The sequence below is a fragment of the Triticum dicoccoides genome, chromosome 2A, assembly GCF_002162155.2.
Source record: "Triticum dicoccoides isolate Atlit2015 ecotype Zavitan chromosome 2A, WEW_v2.0, whole genome shotgun sequence".
In the NCBI taxonomy this organism is placed as follows: domain Eukaryota; kingdom Viridiplantae; phylum Streptophyta; class Magnoliopsida; order Poales; family Poaceae; genus Triticum; species Triticum dicoccoides.
This window is the reverse complement of record NC_041382.1, coordinates 429,216,316-429,223,708: the sequence shown is the minus strand read 5'-3', so window position 1 is coordinate 429,223,708 and position 7,393 is coordinate 429,216,316.

The following is a 7,393-nucleotide window of genomic DNA, read 5'->3' as shown; positions in this document are numbered from 1 at the left end:
AGCTTCAAAGAATAAAGATGATGAAGAATTTGAGTGCTTTGTTGAAATGCTTAGACATGTCTTTTTGCGCTTGCGTCTGACTTATATTCTGAAAATGTCTCCTTATGCTAAGTATATGGAAGATATTGTTACTAATAAAAGAAATATACTGAAAGCTGAAATTTCCACCATGCTTGCTAACTATACATTTAAAGGTGGAATACCAAAGGAACTAGGAGACCTAGGAATACCAACTATACTATGCTCCTTTAAAAGAAACTATGTTAAAACTGCTTTATGTGATCTAGGAGCTAGTGTTGGTGTTATGCCTTTCTCTTTGTACTGAAGACTTGATTTGAATAAGTTGACACCTACTGAAATTTCTTTGCAAATGGCTGATAAATCAACTTCTATACCCATCGGTAGTTGTGAGGATGTGCTTGTCGTAGTTGCAAATGTTACTATCTTAACAGACTTTGTTATTCTTGATATACCTGAGAATGAAAGTATGTCGATCACCCTTGCTAGACCCTTTTTGAATACTGCAGGGGTAGTTATTCATGGAAATAAAGGCAATGTCACTTTTCATGTTAATGGTAATGAGCATACGGTACACTTTCCGAAGAAACAACCTCAAGTGAATAGCATCAACTCTATTGGAAAATTTTCAACAATTTCTATTGGAGGTTTTAAATTCCCCATTCCTACTGTCAAAAAGAAATATGAAACTCTTATTGTTGGGGACATGCATATCCCCATTGAGGTAACCTAGTGTTGCACCAAGATTCTTCGGTTTCATGTCATTCGGAAGAAGTTTGTTAATAAGACTTGATCAAACTTATTAATGGATTCCTTTTGACGGGCATGTGACGGATGAATTTAGTAAACACAACCTTCAATACCCATTTTTACTTCCTGTTATTTAGAATTAATAAAGTAGAAATACTATTATTTTACCGTTTTCTGAATTATTCGTTCATTAAAAAATGACCAGAAAATAAAAGTTCTCCAAATGCCCTGAAAATTTTATATGATTTTTTGGAATATTTGAAAAAATTGGCACTGAACACACCCCAGGGGGTGCACCTATGAGCCACAAGCTCACAGGGCGCGCCCACCCCCTGGGCGCGCCTAGCAGGCTTCTGGGCCCATGTAGGCCCCCTCACTTATTCCAGGCACCCATCCACTTCTTCTTCCTCCAGAAAAAATCACACCATTGCTCAAACCCATGTTCCTGCTCATCTTGCTGCCATTTTTGGTCTCCTTGCTCGGAGCTCCGTTTTCGAAACTGTTTTGGGGGATTGTTCATCGGTATGTGACTCCTCCAATGGTGCAGTTAGTTTTTTCTTTAGTGCTTTATACATTGCAAATTTTTGTTATTGTGGTGACCATGTTCTTGATCTTGCATGTCAAATTTATATGGTTCAAAGTAGTTTTGTTGCATGATATAGCCTCTAGGCACTTGTGGGAGTAGTTGCTACCAATTTTGTTGAGTTTTGTTCACTTTTATTTTAAGTCATGATACGTCTCCAACGTATCTATAATTTTTTATTGTCTCATGCTATTATATTATCAATATTGGATGTTTTATAATCATTTTATAGTCATTTTATATCATTTTTGGTACTAACCTATTGACATAGTGCCAAGTGCCAGTTGTTGTTTTTTGCACGTTTTTTACATCGTGGAAAATCAATACCAAACGGAGTCCAAATACAGCGAAACTTTGCGGAGATTTTTTATGTCAGGACCCCGACTCAATGCCACATCGATCTAGCATGTAACACCTCATATCACTTTGCAGCCTCACGCACGGTATTCCCACGGGTGTCGCCTTACCTTTGCCCGGGACCGTTTGCGCCTTTTGGCACACGTATATGATGGTGTCGCTAGCATCCATATGATAAGGAGCCCGGGCTGACATGGCTAGTCGTAAACCCAAAGTGGCACAAACCTACAAGGACAGGCATCCATGACCCAGCATCGAACATGTCGGTCATCAGCGAGTGAATCCAGGCTGTAGCATTGGGCTAGCAGGACTCCGGTGAACCGGGCTGTAGCGGGCTAACAGGACTCTGGTATTCATCGCGTGACATTTCCTCGAAGGGACAGACACAGGAACGAAGAAGGACACATGCCGGTCAGCCTAAGTGTTCCGGAGCAGTAGCAAGCTACCATGGCTCGGTGGAAACACTAGGAGACATTTCCCGGTAAGAGAGGCTACTAAGGATAAACAACTAGATAGTCAGATCCCACACATACCAAGCATTTCAATCATACACACAATATGCTCGATATGTGCAAATACAACAAGGCATCACAACATGACTCTACGACACAAGTAAGTATTCATTAGGCTCCGAGTAGCGAGATATTACAAACAGGGGTCCCATGACCCAACATTCAGAGCATACAAATCGAAGCACAAGCAGAAGGTATCATGTCTGAGTACAGACATCTATAAATGAAAAAGGCTTGAAAGCCTGGCTATCTACCAAATCCTGCCGAGGGCACAAGATCGTAGCTGAGGTAACAAGCTAAACGTCGAAGTCCACGCGATACTACTAGCGAGACTGAAGTCTCTCTGCAAAAACATAAATTAAGCAACGTGAGTACAAATGTACCCAGCAAGACTTACATCAGATCTAACTACATATGCATCATCAACAAGGGGATGGTGGGGGTTAACTGCAGCAAGCCAGCTTTGACTCGGTGGCTAACCTGAACTACGACTGCAATGTAACTCTTTTGAGGTGGCGCACACGAGTCCACATATTCACCATATCAATACACCACTATGGATCCGCTCTCGTCTCCCTACGAGAACGCCATCCATAGCACTCACGCTTATCTTGCGTATTTTAGAGTATCCACTTTCACTTGTCTATGAACTGTACAGGCAACCCAGAAGTCCTTTTCCGCGGACACGGCTATTCGAATAGATCATATTAACCCTGTAGGGGTGTACTTCATCACACATGCTGTCACCACTTACCGACGTTTACACGACATGTACTCGGCAACCTTCAAGCGGAAGCCCAACGTGGGTGTCGGCCACGGCCTGCCTAAACACTCAAGTCTCTACTCCAGGTTTATCGCCTATTCGGGTTCCATCCATGAGGAGATCCGGCCGGAGTTTCGCTCACAGCCCCAAACGATGTGAATAGGGTTCCCGAGACACCAAACGGGCGCCCGGTACACCGTGCCACGTGCCTACCGCATCACAGCCCACCCCTCCGGTCAGCGCTGCCCACGGCGTCCAGCATACTACAAACACCAGAAACTACTTGCAACTCCTGGACAGATGACAAGGGTGATTAAGAAGCCGAGAGGGTCCATTGGTTTCGGGCCCAATGCGTGGTAGTAGCTGAATCATGGATCACAAACACAGAACTCAGTTCCTGAGGACGGCTGCAATGAGACAACCCACCATGTACTCCTACATGGCCTCTCACCGCTACCTTTACCAAATCGTGTTCACACACTTAGCTCACACACAGTAGGACGTGTTCATACACCTCTGATTCATTCCCGATGAATCAGACCTGACACAACTCTAAGCAATAGCAGGCATGACAAACAAGCATGAATGAGTAGGCACAACAGGGCTCAAACAACTCCTACTCATGCTAGTGGGTTTCATCTATTTACTGTGGAATGACAGGTCATGCAAAGGATAAAGGGGTTCAGCTACCGCAGCAAGTAACAGTTGAATCGTTGTTGTCCTAATGCAGTAAAAGAGAGCAGGAGCGAGAGAGTGGGATTGTATCGGAATGAACAAGGGGTTTTGCTTGCCTGGCACTTCTGAAGATAACATTGAGTCTTCATCAGTGTCAACGATCACATCATCGGTACAGCGTCTACCGAGGGGGAACAACACCGGCAAACACAGAAGAAACACGATCAATGCAATGCACAATATGATGCATGCTATGACATGGCAATATGAATGTGTTTTGGGCTAGTGCACCTAGCTATGATTTAAATGAAGTTGGTTTGAATACATGATTCAAATTCCAACTCCATATATGATTATTTAAATGCCCTTTATTTGTTTTGTCCAAAACAGAGGACAAACATTGTTCAAACATGCATGAAAATGGTACAGATGGATTCCTTGAATTTTTCTGATAATTTTTCATATATAAATTATTTAATTTGGAGTTACAGTTGAATTTCTATGATTTTTAGAAGTTTATACAATTTTCTGGAATTTCCTGAATTTTATTTTAAATCCAGAAAATTGTTAATTGCGTCAGCATGACGTCAGGGTGACGTCAGCAGAGTCAACACGCTAGGTCCGGGTCAAACCTGACCAGCGGGGTCCACTGGTCAGTGACACAACTAATTAACCAAGTTATTTAGCCTTAAGTTAATTCTAACTAAACTGTTTGTGGGGCCAGGGCCCACTAGTCAGCGACTAATCAGCTAACTAACCTAGGTTAATTAGTGTTAAACTAATACTAACTAAAATTAGCAAGGGTGGCCCACATGTCATTGACCCAGGGGTCAAACTGGGCCTACCCAGTCAACGGTCAGCGGGTCAAACCCGCCGGACTTGGTCCACGGCTCGTCGCCGGTGAAGCCCAAGACGGCGGAGGGGGTCGGAATTCCTCCTCCGGCGACCAAATGGCCGGCGGAGGGCATCTACGTGACGCTGAAGATCCCGCGCGTCGAGTGGTGCAGTCAGTTATGCCGGGGGCGATCTATATCGACGGCGGCGAGCTCAAAGGCGGCGGCCGGAGTTCGGGTCTCAGCGGTTCCGGCATTGCGTTGCACGACAGGAGCAATTGGAGGGGGTTTTGGTCTTCTGGCATTGTGCTGAGCACGTCGGTGCGTTTGGTGGTAGCTCTAGGTGACGGTGGCCACGGGGGCGACATGGCCAGCGGAGCCGAGCTCGCGGCTCCGGTGGAATCGAGGCTACAGGGCGCAATCGAGGCGGGGAAGAGAGAGGGGAGGCGTAGGAGCTCACAGCGGTGCCGTAGGGATGGTTAGCCGGCTCGGGGACGTCCTGCGTGCGGCGGATCGACGACGATGGTGGTCGGAGCCCGAGGTGGAAGACGACGGCGATGGCGACGTTGCTGGCCTCCCGGGGTCGCGTGCGTCGTATGTGTAGCTCCACGGGGTCGGGACGGAGCTCAGGGATGCGGAGAGGGAGCGAGGGGGTGGCTGTGGCCGTGGGGGAGCTCGTCGGTGGCGACGGCTGCGTTCGGGCGAGTGAGAGAGAGGAAGCAGAGGAGAGAAACGAGGGAGAGGGAGAGAGCGAGGGGGTCCAGGGGGTCGGGGCGGCGCCGAGGAGATGACGCGCGGCGTCGCGGTGGCCAGGCGACGCAGGCAGGCAGCCTGGTGGCGTGGCGAGCTCGGGCGCATGCGCCGTGTCCTTCTGGCGAGGGAGGAAGACGACAGGGGGGGAAGCGGCGGTGGGCTGGGCCGTGCTGGGCCAGGTGGGCTGAGACGTGAGCGCCAGGTAGTTCTTCTGCTCTTCCCTTTACTTATTGTTTTCTATTTTTTTCTTCCTCTGTTTTGATTTAGTTTAGCAACTAAATCATTTTAATAAATTCTGTAGGTTTTTATGTGGCTTGCTAAAATATATACAAAGCCACTCACAAACTTCCAGAATTATTGGAGTCATATTTAATATATATTAAATATAAATCCAAAGCAAATAGTTATTGGATTAATTCAAATGGCCAAAATAAATATCTCTGTGACTCCAAAAATATTGGTTTAAATTTTACCTCTTACCAATATTTCCATGGAATAACAGGAACATTTTCTTGGACTCATTTGAGAAGATTTAAATGTTGGTTATTTTTAGAGGTTTCCTGAGGCTTTTGAAAATTCCTCAATTCAAGTTTCAAAAATTTAAACATGATGCACACATGGAAGCAAGCATAGGTCATGCCAGAACTAGGGATGTGACAACTCACCCCCACTAAACAAGAATCTCGACCCGAGATTCAAGTGTAGGGTAAGACGATGGGGAACGCAACCTAACACAATCTTCACGATCCAAGTTGCCCTTCATAGGACATTGATTCGATCACCATCATTGTCTTGATGTCTTGCTCTGAGAACTCTAGCTAATCATGACAAGAAGAGGAAAGGAAAACTCTAGAAGGATCGATCTTCTCGAAGATCGAACAACTCAGGATCAACTCATGGGATGAGATATTGACACATCTCTCGAGCTGAGACACGAAGCACACCTCTAGAGGGATGGAGTGGAACAGATGACGAGGGTTCACTAGGTAGACAACAATTCCACACTTAAAAAGGTGGTAAACGATTGTCAACGTAGCAAGGAGTTGAGTTGCCATGATACCACAACGAGGCACCTTAGGAATGGTGACTCGTAGATATATCCCCTTAAGTGGCAAAAAGAATTACCTTTGATTCAGAAATCATTGAAACTCTTTAAACCAGCCTAAGGCAATTCTCGAGCGATCATTTGGAGGGGTCGGTAGAATGGCATACTCGGACTCGGATGATGTGGATTACCTTGTTGAAAACAACGTAATGGATGAATTTGCTTACCACCGGAAATGGAAGAGACCCATGGTAGAATGGCACATTGGCGGTGCAAGCTGGGAATAAAATGCAAATGCTGGGAATGATTCTGGTAACTGGGGAAGAACCCAACAATAGAGAGTGAATTCACTGTTTGAAAAGGTCATAGCATTGCCGAGGAAACTGAGAGCACTATACAGTTAATGCCGACAATCAAACCTAGCACTTGCGCGTGCTCTCAAGAACTTGAGCATTTCCATAATCATCAAGGTTTTACCAACATCCGTGTCAAGGATCCTGGCAACACAACTTGCTACCATGATGAATGATGATGGATGATGCAGATGCAAGGAAGATAACACTTTCTCAGATTTCACCCTTGGCGAGGCCAAGGAAATAAAATCTGGATGATCGACCGAGAGACATTTAGCACTCCGCTTCTAATGTTCTCCTTGATGTGCTAGCGTAATCCACCCATAGATATGGTTTGATATCTAGAACATCAAGTAAAAAGTCGGACTTCGGGATCTCAAAAATCCATAGGGGCAACTAGGGAGTAAATCCTACGAAATCCCTATGGGGAGGTGGCCAACTTCTTCAATCAAGATACTACAATAATAGGTCTTCCGGTTGGGTGTGTTGGCCACGACATCCACCTTACCGGTTATCGAGGGACCAATATTATAGTTCTTGGGAAATGTTCCAACCATCATATCTGCCTGAGATTCAGATCTGGTTGGTGTCAGGATATTCCAGACTCATCGAGTCTAGGAAGAAAAATGAAAGTTTGCAACACAAATCGACGAGATGACGTTGCGAGATCCTCGGGGAATGAACTACGATAGTAAGCTCCAAAACATGAGATGGTTCTGCTACAAACATGTGAATACGATGTCCTAGACAA